Here is a 19,299-nt window from a genome sequence, read left to right as displayed (position 1 = left end):
GTAGTGATGTGATACTGTTTGTTTGTCGTAGTGTGGTATTGGCCATTTTTCCCTTCAGGATAAAAATAAGTGGTTCATGGAATCCTTATCAGTTGTTTGTTCAGTATTGAAAACACATGTTACTGATGCACATTTGGACTGGATTTGAATTTAATTTCCTTCCTTGTGATTTTCTCTCTCTGTCTCCCTCTTTCTCTTCATCTTTCTATCCCACTTCCTTTCTTTCTCTCTGATGCACTCTTCTCGCTTTTTATAACCCTAGAGCATCTCTTCTCTCTCCTTCTCATTTTATCTAGTTCACTCGATCCTTCTCTCTTTCTCTCTCAGATACAACCTTCCTCTTTCTCTGTCTCTCTGTCTAATTTCATCTTTCGCTCTCAAAGTCTTCCAGTATTACGTGTGTACCAGAGAACAAGGAGCCTTACAACTCCCTTAAATGCTAAACATCTTTTCATTGATTTTATTTTCCTCTTTCTCCCTACCGACTTCTGATGCAGAAACCCGAGTCTGGTGAAAGAGCGGAGGCGAGGGAGGGAACTTTATCCTCTATCTTCCTAACTCTGGAAACAGAATCACTCGTCTGGCTAAAGTTGTGTTTTAGAGTGGTTGCTTTCTTGTGGGTACGTTGTCCTGCACAGGTGTTAACGTACTGTGCATATGATTGGTACAGGTGTTAACGTACTGTGCGTATGATAGGTACAGGTGTTAACGTACTGTGCGTATGATAGGTACAGGTGTTAACGTACTGTGCGTATGATAGGTACAGGTGTTAACGTACTGTGCGTATGATAGGTACAGGTGTTAACGTACTGTGCGTATGATAGGTATTTAGGCATGGATGTTCTGATGAAGTACTTAGATGCTGATTATGAGTTACTAAGGGTGTCTTATTATGGTAACAAATACACGGAAATCAATCGGCAGGTTTACCTTCGGAAATCCGGATGAAAATTATCCCCGAAAAAACAAAATAAAGACGAGATAGACATAAAATGTGGTAGACGATTTCCCTTAACGAGTCATTCCTGTTATTTTTAAATATTAATACCTGGTGAGCTAAACTAAATATTGATCGAGTGACGGACCATCGCGCACCGCCAGAATACTGTCCCCAAATTTTCACCCGACTACATGTTGATGACGTGCAGCTGGGTGAGGTACAGTCTCGTTCAAGATTCTTCGAACACTGCTGGAGACACCTGGCAACTCAAGGCCGTTTGTTTACTATAGTATACGTAGTAAATATTATGAATGGCTATAAAAGGTTATCGGTGATCGGTTACTGAGTTACCATGCTGCTTAATTAATGGTTGGACTTTGTTGTTTCGTATTATATTATACTACGTACTATAGTAAACAAACGGTCTCCAGTTGCTAGCTGTCTCCAGCAGTGTTCGAAGAATCTTGAACGAGACTGTACGTCCAAAGCGGCACATGAAAAAAATATTTATATAATGGTTTATTTCTTCGTTGTTTAAACATTTTATGGTATACGATATTTTTTTTTTTTTACGGGCATTAGCCCACCCGGGCACAGGTCATTTGCAATGACCTACATCAAGGCCTGGGGGGCGAAAAAAAAAAGATTATGATGAAAATAATAATAATAATAATAATAATAATAATAATAATAATAATAATAATAATAATAATAATAATAATAATAATAATAATAATAAGAGCCATAAAAAAATATCGAGAGTGAGAAATGATATATGTACAGGGGGTGTATGTTGTGTTGTCAAAGTAAGAGAAACATTGAGTCCCTGCAATTGTGTGTAAATGAGGCAGAAAGTCAGATCAACAATCTGGGACTTGGTCACAATTTTTGTGATGCCATGTGGCAGCAGGGTCTACCATTAGACAACACATTATGCTTCCAATATCTTCCCAGGCGGTAGTACCTCCCTGTTTGGTAGCTGCCTACTATGGGGATGTAGAGCAGTTGATGAGTTTGAACCTGTGGCATATTTTGTATTGAGTAAATTTAGAAAGCACCCAGAGTACAGATGGGTCAATTAGGGATATAAACCAGTAATTCTTAGGGTAAGAGACCGCATTAAGCAATTAAAGTACCACTAAGAATTATACAAAACATATTTACTCGACGACGAACAACCAGGGTATGGAAATAGACCTATCCTTATGCTCCTGTGGAATTCATTTTAAGATTTCATGCTGCATTAAGGATACGTTATGCACCACTGAGTAACCATTACCGATCATATATGACTAAAATTATATAAATTATTTGAATTTTAAATTTTATGTATCATATGTTTTCATTCCCTTCCCGTTGTTTACTTTTTATATCTCCGTTATAGCTAAATTTTTTATTTATTTTTTGTTTACTTGATTGATTTAAACTTTCATTGATCATTTAATTGTTGTTCTTGTACTGATAATACTTCCTTTACATTAACCATTAACCCGTCACCTGCCGTCTCGATAATAATTTATATATTTTTACAGAGAACTCACATAACATCACGAGTCGGCCAAAAGTCAAATAGGCTGCGACCCTAATGAGGCAATTAGGAATAGAGACTGTTACAATTCAAATGGTTTAGGTTATTTTGAAATATATTAACGAGGATTCTTAAAATTTTGGGGGGACTTAATTCATAGATCACTAAAATTATCAACCTAAGTTTATCTGGAGTCATAACTGATCATAATTTTTTGTGTGTAATTAAACTTTTCCATTAGCTTTTTGTTTGTTTTTATTTGAATATCCGTGTCTTAAATTTTTCTTGTTATTGTTATTGTTGTTGTGTTTGTTGTTGATGTTGATGATGTGGTGGTGGTTGTTACAATTATTTGTTGTTGTGATGATTGTTGTTGTTGTGATTGATGTTGATCTTGTTGATGATGATGAGATTACTAAACAGATAAACATTTAAACTGACAGAAAAACACCCACACGTACAGACGGAGAAGCTATACCACGAAGACCATCTCAGAGGTATATATATTTTTTGACAGGGATTAATTAACTAACCAGGTATTGTAGCTTGTAGTCTATACTCGGTCCTGCGTTTTTATCTGAGAGTTTTACCAAGTTGTGAGGACGTTCATTAGCCATGTACTCGGCTAAAGAAAGAGGTCAGTTCCTTATGGCTGTAAAAATTAATGTTGTGTCAATTTTTTCTCTATTTTGATTAGCTTCGTCAACAGAGAGGAGTAAAGTAAATACCTGTATTAATCAAGATTTAAAAATAATTACTGAGAAATAAAACTATTTATACAAAAAAAATGGATATAAGAAATGCCTTGATTATTATAGATATATTGAAGACGAGAAAAATAAAATTACGGTTAATAATTGAGAAAAGGAAATATTAAGTTTTACAATGACAAAAGAATACTTGAAAAAAAAAGCTTAAGAGCCGTCACTTCAGTGCCTTATTGCTGTCATCTTAATACCTCATATATTTATTTCACAACGCCTCGTAACATCCAACTCATCACCCCACTCTCCAAATCAACACTTCACCCCTCAACACCGCATAATAACACTTCATTCCTCACCTCACCTCACCTCACCATTTCATAGAATAATCTCACACCAATTGTAATTTCACCCCCTATCACCACCTTATATCCCTCCTCAATAAATAACATCACCTCACGTAATCACGTCATCACCTCATCTCATCACCTCACATCACCTCACCTCACCTCACCCCACCTCATATCCTCACCTCAGCATTTGCCTCAGTAATTAACTTCATTACTTCACCTTACCACACCACCATCACTCCACACCATCTGTTTTTATCGTCACCATCTCACCATCCTCCCTCACCATATCACCATCATTCATTTCACCATCTCTCCGAGTCCTTCACTGTACTAACTCTAACAATATTACACAAACAACTGAGGAGTTTCCTATGTGGAGACTCGTTTAATTCATTGGTGGATACAATTTGTCGAGGCATTGTTCGCATAAGCTCGAGAAGTATTCAATATATCATAACATCTCAATTGTGTGGAAATATCACATCAGTTGATTACTTATTTGTTCCATGTCTTCATTCCTGCCAGTGTTTACCTACGATCTTTACCTGTAACAACTAGCTTAGGTGACAATTTTTATTATTACTCTTAGTTTTACAAAATGAGCAAAATCTATCGTAAATCTACTGGACTGAGAATTATGTCGGTAAATTTAGTGTGGAAAATGATCTGGATTGATGTAATCAATGTAAATATTTTATCAGTATTAGAGAAAATCTTGAAAGGGAACCACAAAACTTATAAAAGTACTGAAGTATTTTATGCATTTTATTTTGGTTTCTTACCTGATAGTGAATAGTCTAGAGCTTCTTATGTACTGTTTATTATATGCGATAGAAATAGGCATATAAAATGTAATGTAATGTAATGTAATCTAACACCAGAGAATGTGGATAAAGACTACATCACCAATTAATAAACCAAATTAATCTTACTCCCATATTTTTCCTGGCTGTCAGAACGTTGAAAAACATTGTACTGTAGTCGTAGGGTGTAATGTTCTAATTAAAAACCCCATATTGATTTTAACACATAATTACATATTAATGAGATTTGCCATTATGGTATATTTTTATCTCGTGCAGCAGACTATGAGAGGGGTAGCAGGTATTGTGTAAAGTTTCAATTCACAATAAAACAAATTCCGGTTAATACTGTACATAGTCTAGCGCACTGCACACGTCCCCGCACTGCCTGGTTACATGTTAAGCCACACAGCGGGAAAGTGCTGCCATTTCCTAGTCTCTTCCTGGCCTCGACTGACTTTGAAGACCCATGATACTGATATAATTAGTGTGGCTCATCGTCTTTCATCACTGTAACCACTTTAATCTACAGTATAATTGCAACTTGTAATTGCAGTTATCACATATGATTTAGAGAATGGGCACCTGTGATGTGTTGGGCAAGACAACTCTCGGTTGGAGGAAGGAGGATGGTTTTCTCAATGTTTATAATCATTCTGAAATACCCATATATGGGATCCTTAGTGGAGTGAAGGTGCCATGCAAAGAGTGTAATGCGTTTTACTTAAGGCAAACGGGCACGGATTTTATACCCACACTCAAACATAATAAGCATAGTGTTAGAACAAGTCAGGAATTCAATGTCCTCCCCTCCCCCCCCCCTCTCTCTCTCCCTCTCCAATTATAACATAATGACGAGTTTACATTTAGAGTGACTGCCCAGATGGAACACAGTTCTAATTGTCTCCAATTTATCGTAATAATAAAGGGCCACAACCCTTTTAGCTAGGTTAGGTAGAGTTCTATGAGTTCTGGAATCCATCTCACATACAACCTATATCCAAGATCAACTTTACAGTGTGAACTTAGGTGAATTTCAGAACATTACAGATCACTACAAAGAACCTCACTTGCTATAATGGGACTTTTATCCATCGTGTGTTCTGCCTCGTATAACAATATCTTCAAAGAGAAATTCCCCCGCGTTGTTCTCTCCTCTCTCTAGCACCTCCTTCGTGTCGTGCAACATCACCTTGTCTCTTGATGTTCATATTCTGGTCGTGTTAGTTTTAAAAATTTCCCCACTCATTCCGAAGACATATTTCTTTTTACACGCTGTTCAATGTCGCATAGAGGTGGCGAATAAAAGCCCATGAATTTCTTTCCACACTGCAAATTATTATTATTATTTTTTATTTAATGTTTTTAAAAAATACACATACCTCTGAAAGTGTTGTTGGCTTTTCCACTGGCAAACAATTTTGTTATTAATGATATTCACAACTAAGTGTTTTTCCCCCGTGAGTTAGTGTGTACAGGTGTGTGTGTAGTGTGTACACCAACTGTAGGAGCATCGAGGCTACTGTAGTGCATACTCTCCCCTACATCTGCCGATTTGTCGCTTACCAGCCGACCCCGCCGCGAGTTCCTCAGCCAAGTCTCGCTTTCGGACTGCGCGGTGATTGGCCAGTTACCGCCTTTCACCTCAGCCGCTCACTTCCGGCAGATTTGTATAAATACCCTCAGCCTCGCAGTGAAGAAGATTCTACTAAACGCTCTCAAATAGACAAGACCTACTCTCAACAAACTCCTCACCACACAGCAACTCCCAAGCACTGCATTGTACATATAATCTATATATAGAAAACGCCATTGTGAGTTTCCCTTTTCACCTCCATCCTTAGTGCGAGATCTCCTACATAGCCTACGCTACACTTCTATTATCCATGAACAACTACGCTGGACTGGCCATGCTGCCTGCATGGACGACAGTAAACTGCCAAAACAGCTACTTTACAGTCACTTTACGAATAGTAAACGTAACGCCGGCGGGCAACTGAAAAGCTATAAGGATGGTCTTGAGGCAAACCTGAAAAACTGCCATATCGACCCCTCACCTGGGAGGCGATTACTCACACCGAAACGCTCGAAGGATCACCACACAAGAAGGTGTCAATACTTTCGAGTTAGTCCGACTGCATACCGAGGCAGACAAGCGCCAGCACCGGAAAAACGCTGCCGCCATCCTTCCCGCACTAGATGTAGCCCTCCACATGTGCAATATCTGTGAACTACCCTGCCGGTCCCGTATCGACCTCTTTAGTCTCCTTAAAACTCGCCAATGAAGGTAATATCCTCAGTAACTCATATCAGTGTATCATAGCTGGTTGATCGTCATACTTGATTCCGAGTGATAGCAAAGTAGTAGGTATGGGTTATCAAAGCATCACCTGCTAGAAATAGTTAATAACGTGTTGTCTGTCAATACCCATTCCTCGTTGCTGGGAGACGATGATGCTTATATAGATTGCCTGTCGTCTTGGGTCACCTTAACAGGCTCTTTATTGCTTTTGTTTATCATCCTCGCTACTATTAGTATTTTTACTATTACTATTATCATTATTACTCTTACTATTATTATTAATTTAATTTTTCTTTCTCTCTTTCTTATTGGTCTTCGTCTTATTTTTCTTCTTCAACTTATTATTATTATTTACAGGAAGAGTAGTATAAAACTGTACCATTTAATCATTGCATGGTGACGCTCAATACACACCAAGAGGTTCTCCGCTGTGCCACTCCCTCACTCATTTCTTAGTCCAGATTAACCTCTCGAGACCCTTGGAAGCTTCAGCTACTCCTCTCCACCGTCGACGAACCAATATAATGACGTTCTTGTTAACTTAGTCCTCTCCAATAACTCCGAGTTTTTGTTGACCTTATTAACACAGGTGATAATTTTTATTTGTCTATTATAAAACCTAAGCTTGCTATCATACTCTTTAGCACCAGGTCATGTTAAGCAATTAATAGGTAAGTTAAAACAATATTGGTGAGAGTGAGTATTCTTGCTATATTCTGGTTTGGATATTAAATTCCTGCCAAAACTTGGTCATTTGCTAAAACCTAACCTAACCTAACCTAACCTAACCTAACCTAACCTAACCTAACCTAACATGTCACCGTCCAAATACTGTCTCATTCGATTTCGTACTGTGTGTATGTCAAACTGTCTTAATACGCGCCTGAAACTACCCAAATGAATGTGTTTAGTTCAGTAGTTCTTGCACATAATCAGTGTTAACTTTTCATTATTTGAAGTTAATAAATTTTCAGTTCTCCTTTTCTCTCTAACTCCATTATCCTTACTTGAAATCCAATTGCTACATTTATCTCATTATTCTCCTATACCTTCTTTTATTGACGCTACATTCATTTCCGTTTTTTGTTTGGTTCTATAAAGGTACTGTCTTTTTTTTTTCTCGTCTAATCATACCTTTCTTGTCTCTTTCTCATTTCATTAAAATTAGTAAAGGTTTCACTCTCTCCCCAACCAACCCGTGGTCAACTTTCCTTAAGACTTTCAGTTCTTCGCCTTTGACTCTCTCTCTCTCTCTCTCGTGACGCTGCTGCTTTTGTCGTTATTCCCGCTTCATTACGCCTATAAGCATTAACAAGTGAAACCTCCATAACGGACTTTTTCCTCAATATAACGGACTTCTCCTTCCTTATAACGAACTTCACCCTCCATATAACAGACTTCTCCCTCCTTAAAACGGACTTGTCCCTCCATATAACGGAGAATAAGAAAGAGAGAGAGAGAGAGAGATAAATGGATGGGAGAGACAGAGAGCAGGGAAGAAGGAGAACGAAAGTATGAATAGATAATGTAGAAAGTTACCGAAAATAATGAAATTAAATGGATTGAACTGATTAAGACAATACCCTTACCATTAAACAGTACGTCATCTAACTTTGTAATTAAGCAAACACAAATACAATTAGTATAGTTTATAAAGAGTTATACAATGAAAAATAATGATGGGATGAGATAAAAGTAATATAAAGGTGAACTTATGTCAGGGTTCAGACAAGGACAAATTTCCTAGCTTAGAATACAACAGTTTCTCCCTGGGGAAATTTTTCCTTGATTACTTTCTTACCGGAGATGGACGACCCGTGGAGAGAGACTCTATAAGGTTACAAATATCTGTTAAATTAACTACTGTGCCCCAGGCTTTATGTATAAGATCTATAAGTTGTTTGGAGGTGATCTATGGGATGATTAGGGTAGGGTAGGGTAGGGTAGGGTAGGGTAGGGTAGGGTAGGGTAGGGTAGGGTAGGGTAGGGTAGGTTAGGGTAGGATAGGGTAGGGTAGGGTAGGGTAGCTTATATGGCTGGTAACATACAAATCTTCCTTAACTTCCCAAATACATTTCTTTCCTTTCTTCTTCTGGGAAAATGTGTCACTTTCACTTTATTTTCTCATTTGTGATTTCTCTCTTCATCGTCACATATATTACAGTGGGCGTCATCTCGTGCCATGAGTGTTGAATTTTAATTAATACTTTACACACTGCGTCAATGAGGAGTGGGACTTTATAAGAGCAGACTAAGGAAGTGTGTGTGTGTAAGAGGAAGGGCAAGAAAAGGAGAGAAAGGTCAAACATCTCGTGCCATGAGTGTTGAATTTTAATTAATACTTTACACACTGCGTCAATGAGGAGTGGGACTTTATAAGAGCAGACTAAGGAAGTGTGTGTGTGTAAGAGGAAGGGCAAGAAAAGGAGAGAAAGGTCAAAAGGACGAGGCACGAGGTGGTTAGTGGGGTGGTAGTTGGTAGTGAGAAGTTAGGGGCGGGTAATAGATGGGTTGTAGTAGGTCGCTGGTAGTTAGTGCTAGGTGGTGGGTTGGTGACGCCGATAATTTGTTTATTTATTTTTAATCTGTCACCAAACAATGGAGGCCAACAAGGACTACATCATTTTATATATAATTTCGAACGTTTTTTTTACCGATCATGATGTTCAAATAAGAATTTTTACAGTCTCATTGAAACACAACAATTTACAAACTCTGAATGATATATCAAGAAGCATTATGGATCAATAGCTAAACTTAACAAAACAAACAATGCTGCAGTACCTTCGTTAAATAAAACAGAAATATGATCGAGTATTTCAGTGTAGTCTACAGTTCCTTCACCTTCACTACACGTCGCTATATAGATCAGTTTACCTGTAGACCTCCCAGCTACATAATCCCGAGTACCTCTACATAAAACCCCCTTGGGAAAAATATGTAAACTACCTATTCAAAACATCTCCAAAATAATGCATATGCTCAGACACCTTCACTCACCCACCCTCTCAGTCACGGGCTTAATAGATAATCGTCGACAATTACCGGAATGAATCATGTTAATGGCTACGTAATTATTTCATGTCACGGAGGCATTATTACTTTAAATATTTTAATAAGATATTATATAGTCGGAATGTTCGTTCAGATTAAATACGTCGCATAGCAGGGAATTAACACGTAATTTTCTTCACTATTTTGTAGGTTACAGCTAAGCCTTTGGCACTACTGTTTATCTTCTTATATGACAAGTGAGTAATAACATGATATCTGTATGGATGAGACAGATAACCTACCACGGATATATGTTTCTGTAGCAAATATATTAAAACTTGCAATATATATATATATATGATATAAAATGATATCTTTTCAATGTTCATATATGTATAACAATATATATTCACTGGTTGTTGTTACCACCCGAGGGCAGACCATTACATAAACACAAATCACTTAAGTCTTTCAAATATATCAGTATTTATTATTATATTCTTAATCACAAGTTCTCCCAACAAAGGTCAAGTTAACAGGTCAATACCTAAACAAGTCAATAAAAATATGAACATTTATTAACTTATTCCCACCACCAAATATGTACACAAAATAAATAACAATAATAATGACAAGATGTTTGGAAGTGGCTAAGTAATGACTAAAGGTCCAACAAGATCACACAAAATCAATATCAAGCAAAACAAATCTCAATAGTCAAATGCCAACTCCCAAAACACCAGAGAGAGAGAGAGGGTATACTAAGACGACCAGCCGATCACCAACGTCACCTCTCCATCGCCAAATACTGACGCACTATATCCTGATTGGCCAAAACGTAAACTTTATCTAAATTACCTATTGACATTCGTTCCACTTATCTAACCTAATGAGCGAAACTGCTAGAGCTAACCACACACCATCCGAAAAACAGGGACAATGCTCTATATATTTAACGTTATGTGAATGTTTTGTTATCAGCATTGTGATTGGTTTAACTTAGTGGTATAATTATTAGTGGAACGAGTATGCAATCCATAAATCTATTGAGCTGTTTTACTATACTCTGGGGACCACGAATATGATAAATATATCCCTAGATGAGAAATTTGGTCTACACTTTATATATATATCCAACAATTGGCTTCGTCAGCCCCATCAGACACAACACCTCCCCAGGGTCTTATCCTCCTCCCACGTACACGTCTTCTCAGAAACTTGTATAAGGAAAAATAGACAGTTGTTAGCCATTATTGTGCTACTTCTCAATGACTGTGGGTTATGTAACTTTCCATTCAGTGTATTTGTAACTTATATTACTTGACTCTGGGGATTGTAGAAAAGACTTGGTTTGTACAGTTCCCCTCACTAGTGCCTTTAAAGGGGCTTGTCATATAAGCATTCCACAAATCATTAAATTGAGATATTTGATTTAATATTGCTTTACTTTGATTCCATAGTATGTTTACTATTGCTAGTTTCCTTCTGTCGAATGTAAGCAAACACAGGGCTGCCACACTGCACAAAACCTGACGAGCCCCTGTAAACGCACTAGTGAAGGGGACTGTACATTATATTTCCTGTTTAGACTTGGATCATATTCAGTTATTTTCCTAAAGATTTTCGTCTTGTTTTTTCTCTGAACTATTTTTTCCCTTAAACTTTATCCCTATGCGTCTCAATAATCTCTTCAGCTCATTTTTTTCCATGTACATTACTCGAGAACACATTACCCCTCAGCTTCGCTTTCTACTAAATATATACAACCTCATTCAATAGTAAAAGTCTTGCATACTCTCTCCATTCATCTCTCTTTTCAGACCAACAGAGTAAATAAACCTCAAGAACTTAATCCACAATAACAAACTCTTAGACTCGTTCAACCATGATTTGAAATATCTCTCTCCCCTTCTCATCACTTTCACCTCACACACTACACATACCTCAAACTCTATTTTCTGAATCGTATAATATTTGTCATCAGCATAAACAAAGGCAAGGATATAACCACAAGCACACACTCTACAGATGGGCTGGAAGAGGCTTAAAAATTTTTTATTTATTTGGATGAATTTAGTTTCTATTTCAAGTCACATGTACAGTATCTGATTCAGCCTCACATGTGTATAAATTTTCAAGTGATTCAAAGTTTCTTGGCCTTTGCAAAATAACTTACGAAGAATGTTGAATCAAAGTAAATATACCCAGATTCAATGAGACACAACTTCTGTATATTATTCAGGATAGGTTAAAATGACCCATATTCTTCGTACATAGCTTAACAACTGACCTACACTATGAAGATCTACAAACGGGTATATTAAGTGATCTGAGCGAGAACAAGACAAGCACATTGTTCATTGACATATTTACCAAAACCTCGTCAATGAAGACTTCTGAATATTTCATTTAAAGAGAAAAAGCTCAATCATTCTTTAAATCAACGAGAATACTACAAGACGACGTAAAATAACAATTAGCTTCGCCTCCTTTCACCTCCCACATTATGTATTACCCTCCTGTTAAATCTTTGTGTTGTATACCTGGTAATTCATTCGGTTTATTTATTTATTTTTTTTACTTCCAGGACTCATTTGTGGCGATGCTCTTGTAAACTTCTCCGGCTTTGAGGACCACGGAAGCTAAGAGGTAAAGTAATCAATTCTTTTTCATCTTATCATCATATTTACAATGACTCGTGTTGTAAATATTCAACTTAACATATCACAAAGTAGAAAAAGAACACTCCATATTAAAGAATATGATCTGTATAAGGTCTTAGTTTTTTATACATATTTCATGAAGTTTTAAAGATGAATTTTCGCGAAGAAGCAAGGGAAATGAGTTGTCTTTGGCGAGTTAAGTTGGAGGTTTATGACAGGAGAAAAGATGTGTGTGTGTGTGTGTGTGTGTGTGTGCGTGCGTAGTTATCATATGTGTCGACGAATATATGATCAATGTAACGGGAAGGAAAAATTTTTTGTCATCTATATCAAACATTTTAGCCATTGGTAAATAAGGGTCTTTAATGATCTTCAGTGAGAATATTTAAAGTAATAGGTAACGAAAATAAACTAACGAAATAGGAAAAAAAATACAACGAGCTTCCATCCCTCTTGGCTTTAACTCACAGTAACGCTTTGTTGTACACTAACACCCTTCGTGACCAGGCCCAACACGACAAAATTGAATGCAGTTACAACATAGGCGGAGTATATCAGTGTCAGGAGGGCGGGCGGGCGGGCGGGCGAGAGAGAGAGAGAGAGAGAGAGAGAGAGAGAGAGAGAGAGAGAGAGAGAGAGAGAGAGAGATCATTTCACATATCACAAACATACTAATAAAGACAAGGAAGTTTGATGGCGTGATTGAAACAGAAGGACACATTACACGGAAAAGGAGAAGATAAAGAAGAGAAGACTTGAAAATATAACAAGATTTGTGGGATTTTACGGTACCGACCGGGTAGTCTATTCACCGAGATTAAACGAGTTGCCAGTTTAGATAGATCCTGTTTCATTTCTTGACAGTAATACGGATCAGCGACCACCGGCTATAAAATACACTATAACCTTAAGTATTTTATTTTAGCGATTGCCAGACGATTTTGTATTTTGCCGAGAGAAACACCTACACCATAAAGGGTTGCAATAGGCTGTAAACATTGCAAAGGAGATCATGATAACAAAACTCTAAAAATAAACTCTATCCACCACAAGAAGATACACGATTTATCTACGAATAAATATCATTAGGAAGAAATTTTGTTAAGAAACCCGCGCAGTAAGAGGAGGTGATAGGAGCCGCCATGAAGAAATTAGTGTACATAACTCGAGCTTCAAGAGACCACTACTGTTGGTGTTTGTTGACCTTCTCCAAGAAAGTTAATCAGATTGGCTGTACGGTGGAAACATTCCCGACACTACAGGTTAAATCCTTCCTTACTACGGGCTTGAGTTTTATTTCTATATGTTTCCCTCTTTTCTCGGCGGTTGAACTGTGAGAATGAGTCTTATATATGCCCTGAGCGTCATAAAGAGCAGAGAAATTAAATTAGGTGTGGGGACGCATTTCCAGAGTAATTTATCTATCCATATGGGAAGAAATTGGAGCGTTGGGCACGAACTGAAGCCCAACTTAACCAAGCTCAGGCAGGGGTTGGTGGGAAGAGGAGAAGTGGGAACTGGGAGGTGTGTGTGTGTGTGGTAAAGAGTCTGGGAGTAGGAAATGTTTTCAGAAGGAGTGTGATGATTATGTGCATGAAACGAGAATGATTTTTTTTTATGGTGTTAGATCTAGTTTGTTTGAGATTAATGAAGGACATAGTAAAAAAAAAATATCCACACAAATCCACAAAGGGGAAGGACTATGACATGGACGAATGTCTTATTTACACGTATTTGAACAGTATGATGTAAACGTATGTGTGATTGCCACGTATCACATATACACTATTAACATGAAAGAAACCAACAATATTTCCTTAAAAATAAATGGAGAACAAATATATTATAAAGGTAAATAAAAGGAAGAGACACAACGACGGAATAAGAGACGCAAATGAAATTCACGATGAACTTTAACATTAAGTGCTAATAAAATCCATCTGTAGAATCTATTAACATTATGAAAGTAGAAAACCAACTTCAAATACCAAGATAGAAAATTGGATAATGATGCTAGGCTGTTAACTAAATTCTCTTATCTTACTGTAGACTTTGTTTTTCTATGTAGTAGAGTTTAAAGCCAATGTCAAAGATTTGTTTACCTCCAAATAGGTATTGGAAGTTAATTATATTTGCAGGATAAAATTTCTTGGTGTAATGATGGTTTGAGATAATTACAGAACTTATAATGGCTGGGGAAATTATGTGTTTATACTACAACTTGCTAAAGTATCTGTGTGTGATATCAGTTTACAGTATCTGGGTGTGGTATCAGTTTACAGTATCTGGGTGTGGTATCAGTTTACAGTATCTGGATGTGGTATCAGTTTACAGTATCTGGATGTGGTATCAGTTTACAGTATCTGGGAGTGGTATCAGTTTACAGTATCTGGGTGTGGTATCAGTTTACAGGATCTGGGTGTGGTATCAGTTTACAGTATCTGGGTGTGGTATCAGTTTACAATATCTGGGTGTGGTATCAGTTTACAGCATCTGGGTGTGGTATCAGTTTACAGTATCTGGGTGTGTTATCAGTTTACAGTATCAGGATGTGATATCAGTTTACAGTATCAGGATGTGATATCAGTTTACAGTATCAGGATGTGATATCAGTTTACAGTGTCTGGGTGTGGTATCAGTTTACAGTGTCTGGGTGTGGTATCAGTTTACGACTTTACGGTATCTGGGTGTGGCATCAGTTTACGTTATCTGGATGCGGTATCAGGTAATAGGACTATTAGTAGTAACTGTTGGGAGCGCGTTACCATAACAATAAAGTGTGGATGTAGGATATATTTTTTCCGCAGCGCCCCAGATAATGAAGCGTCTGTGTGTGTGTGTGTGTGTGTGTGTGTGCGTGTGTTTGTGTTGAAAATAGCATGCGATCGATAGAGGGTGAGGTAGACTACATTCCATTAGAGGTATTAACCATACAAGCCCACCCAAAAATCCAGTTTTTACACACTCTCTCACTGCTCTCTTCACCTCACTACACTAAAGGAATTAAAGAGTAAATCTACTCTTTGGTTATCGGACATTTGCTTTCCTTTTGTGCTACGTATTATCACTCCAGAGAACACAATGTATATTTATATCTGCATCATTATATTGAGAGAGAGAGAGAGAGAGAGAGAGAGAGAGAGAGAGAGAGAGAGAGAGGATGTATAACTGGGGTTGGTGGAAAGTGATAATTAATCTGATTATAAAGTTGAAAGTTAGAGGTGAAGAGTAAGTCCACTAACAATTTACTGAGAACTGCGGGATCGAACATCTGAGTGCACAGATGACCCCCCCTCCACCCCCCAAGCTGCCAGCAATAGAATGACTTTGATCTTCGGGGCCAGTGATCCTAAAATCAATAGGGGTCGTCCCCTTCCCATTAACAAGGCACTTGTCTAATATTTATATTAGTGGATTGGAGCTAAAATAAATGTACTTTTTAGGCCTGATATATTAAACATTAATGACAATAACAGCATCCAGCTATAACTAAATAAATACAAAAATAATTCCTTCGTTTATATTCAATGCTTATTTATATTATTTTTTTCAGGATTTCTTTCCGTTCGCAGTAATAACACGGATTATATTTATCAAATTTCTTAATACATTCACTTAAAAAAAATGTTTAATGAATTTTCCTTTGAAATCTACAATATAACCTTTGACTGTGTGACCCCGATATGTATAGGCAGTCTCTCAACAATAGCCGTCACGATCAAGCACCTGGCAGGTTCACAACAACAATGTGGAAACTTAATTACCTCGACTATCCTGGGAATTAATCAACAACTCCCTCTACCGCTCACTCCGCCTGACATAACAAACTCCTCCCGACACCACAAACTCCTCCCGACACCACAAACTCCTCCGACACCACAAACTCCTCCCGACACCACAAACTCCTCCCGACACCACAAACTCCTCCCGACACCACAAACTCCTCCCGACACCACAAACTCCTTCCGACACCACAAACTCCTCCCGACACCACAAACTCCTCCCGACACCACAAACTCCTCCCGACACCACAAACTCCTCCCGACACCAACAACTTAATTAGCTTTGGTGTTCACGAGATATACTGGATTCTACGAGGCTGCCAAGGTTAGCATTAGCAGCAGTGGATGGTGGATGCTGGTAAATCGTCTTCTGATAAACAGCACATTCATCTTGTGAGTCGAATCATTTACAGAACTAATTGATGCTCTCGATACTTACTGTATAACAACACATACAATCCGAGAATAATAAACAATAGATATAAGATGACATATTGTGAGATGAATCATGTGTGGAACAAAGTATAATTAATTAGACTTTGGTGTGGAATAATTATATTAAAATTTCGTGAGGGTAGTTTCATTGGAGTAGCCATGAATGCTGGCTTAAGGATAGAGCTGATAATTTTGTAAACAGATTATGCAGTAATATAAAAAAGGTTTAGAGAGAGTCTCGCAGATTTGCAATAAGACATATTGCTGGTAACTGCAGCACCTAGGATAGAGCCTTAAGGCATACAGTAGGCCTACTCAATAAGTCATTATAACTGTGTACCTTATATCACCATGGTAAATACCGTATACTGTACATGACATAGGTAAATTAGGTAACATATAGGAAGAGTTTAATTAGAAAAGTTTAGCTGTAAATAACAATTTAAATGAACACCTCTGCTCCCTTCAATATTCATATACATCTTAAACATTAATTAGAAAACTTGTAAATAAATGCTCAACACCCATTCCCATGACCCTTATACTCGTGTGCCCAAAACGAGCTCCACATAACTCCACGGTGTCTGTGTGTGAATAGTTTTCCTTAACCTGGGATTTTCACCTTTCACCTACTTTCTTTAAAATTCAATTTGTTCCTCGGTCAAGATATAACTCACATGCCAGTTTTGCTGAAAATCAATTAGCTTAGTTTTGAGATAGTTAGCTGAAAGTCACCTAACCTAACCTAACCTGACCTAACCCCCCCATAAGTCAATTCTAATATTCGCCCATCCCCGCGAATTACAACATCAATAGCTTTACAAACACACACACACACACACACACACACACAAATAAGTCGATAAAGACAGTCTCTCAAAAGATGATAAAGTGATATTAACTCCAATGGTTAAATTACTTATACATAATGGTGACAACGCTAACCTAACCTTAATAAGTCTAGGTTAAATTTCGGTTTCATAAGACGAGGTTTAATTACGATATTGTGGTGTATGTTTCCCCCTCTCTCCAGTCTAGTGTTTCTGGTTAATAAAGATAAAACCTCTACAGTGGAGTTGGTGGTGATGCTATTAGTCTCACCTTTCTATTAGTTTGTTCTGGATTTTTATTTTTTTGTTGCTACTGTTCATTGCTTTTAGTGTTTGCTATTGGTAATGAATAATAATTTTTTACTGACGTTGAAAGAGCTTTTTTTTTCTACTGTTTTGAGCAACTGTTTTTTTTTTTGGTGTTGTTATCTCAGCTGCTGTTGTTGTTTTGTTGTTGTTATTCGTTTTTGCTCTGATTTTGTTCTTGTAGACTTGTATATTTGCTGTTGCTATTATTTTCCTTTACTTTCTGTTAATATTTATACTGTCATATTCTGCCACTCTATTTTACGAAAGGAACTATTTTACCAACACAACTTTTGCCACCGCCGTAGAAAATATTCTCTATATTGTTTGATTTTCGTAATTGTTTGACTCCATTAATTGTTTAACTCCCGTTAATTATTTGATTCCCTTAATTGTTGACTCCATAAATTGTTTGATTCCCTTAATTGTTTGACTCCCTTAATTGTTGACTCCATAAATTGTTTGATTCCCTTAATTGTTTGACTCCCTTAATTGTTTGACTCCATTAATTGTTTGATTCTCATAACTGTTTGACTCCCGTAATTGTTATTTGATATTTGTGTAACTGGTGTCTGAGTTTTGTGTTATTTTCATAGTAAAGAGACGTCAATCTCGAACGGTTGTTTGTTATCCCTCAGAAAACAATGGTTCTTGACTTTCCTTTTATAAGATCCCGATTAGGCTGGCAATGGATTCATATCCCTAAGTCCCAGGCCTTTACACCTGTGTCCTTTCTCCAGTCTGCTGATATGGTCCCTGTCATAACACATTAAACTACTCTCTGCATTACCACCCAGCTTCAATCACCGTCTCAATAGTCGTTTCATTGGCGATTGATTACCCCAAAAGACTGACTGATTCACATAACATTTGACTCGGGGACTTCAGATAACGGTGTTTTGAGATGTGGCGAAGCATATTAAAGAATAGAAAAATGGACTAAAGATACTTGGAATAAAACACACTCAAGTTATGGTAATTGGGTTGAATAAGACTGTGACAGAAAGAAAATCGGAGTTAAGAAAACCTTGATTTAAGAAGATTAAGGTAATTATAACTGGGCTAAAGAAACCTGGGATTAAAGAAAGTTAAAGAAAATTGATGTAACGAAGATAACCGCTAAGAATATTTATGATAAAGAATAGAAAAAACCCTGGAATAAAGAAGACTAGAGACAAATGGCTAAATAAATAGAATTAAAAATGGTCGCAATATTAAGACAGATTTATCTTAAGAAAAAAATATGAAGGAAAGTTTCATTAGAGAAGGCGGAAGTTGTGAACGTGAGACGCTGTTATCACGGTAATGCTTTGAAGAGAAATGAATGAGAAATGAGGCAGTCGAGAGAAGATGAAGGAAGAGGAATGAAGATAGAGGTAATAGAGAGAGAGAGATGAATAAGGATTGAGAGCCGAGGGGGGTGAAGAAGGTTCGCCTCGAGAGTGAAGAGAAGGATTTTGACTTGGGTGCTAGTCAAAGTGGAAGAGGTATTCCTTTATTATCATTTCACTTCAGGTTATGTAATATGTCCTGAAAAGATGAACTGGGAAGCTTGGCGATAATATTGTCTTTGTAAGGAATTCTAAGACACAAAAAAAAATACATACAGACAGTACTAGTATACTCAGGCCTGTTCACAGCTTTTCTTTATCGCCAAGT

The 19,299-nt window shown here is 37.3% G+C and overlaps 1 protein-coding gene across 1 annotated transcript in view; it reads left to right on the top strand.

The window, feature by feature from the left end:
- LOC121874852 (RYamide receptor-like) overlaps window positions 1–19,299 on the top strand; it is a 129,392-nt gene that overhangs the window by 45,211 nt on the left and 64,882 nt on the right. Inside the window, exon 2 of the mRNA XM_042379138.1 lies at window positions 12,212–12,273. The gene's annotated coding sequence lies outside the window, so the exon portion shown is untranslated. The remainder of the gene's footprint in view (window positions 1–12,211; window positions 12,274–19,299) is intronic.

Source organism: Homarus americanus, unplaced genomic scaffold (genome assembly GCF_018991925.1).
Source record: "Homarus americanus isolate GMGI-L3 unplaced genomic scaffold, GMGI_Hamer_2.0 scaffold56009, whole genome shotgun sequence".
In the NCBI taxonomy this organism is placed as follows: domain Eukaryota; kingdom Metazoa; phylum Arthropoda; class Malacostraca; order Decapoda; family Nephropidae; genus Homarus; species Homarus americanus.
Note: the sequence above shows the minus strand (reverse complement) of the source record. Positions and strands in the feature narration are given on the sequence as shown.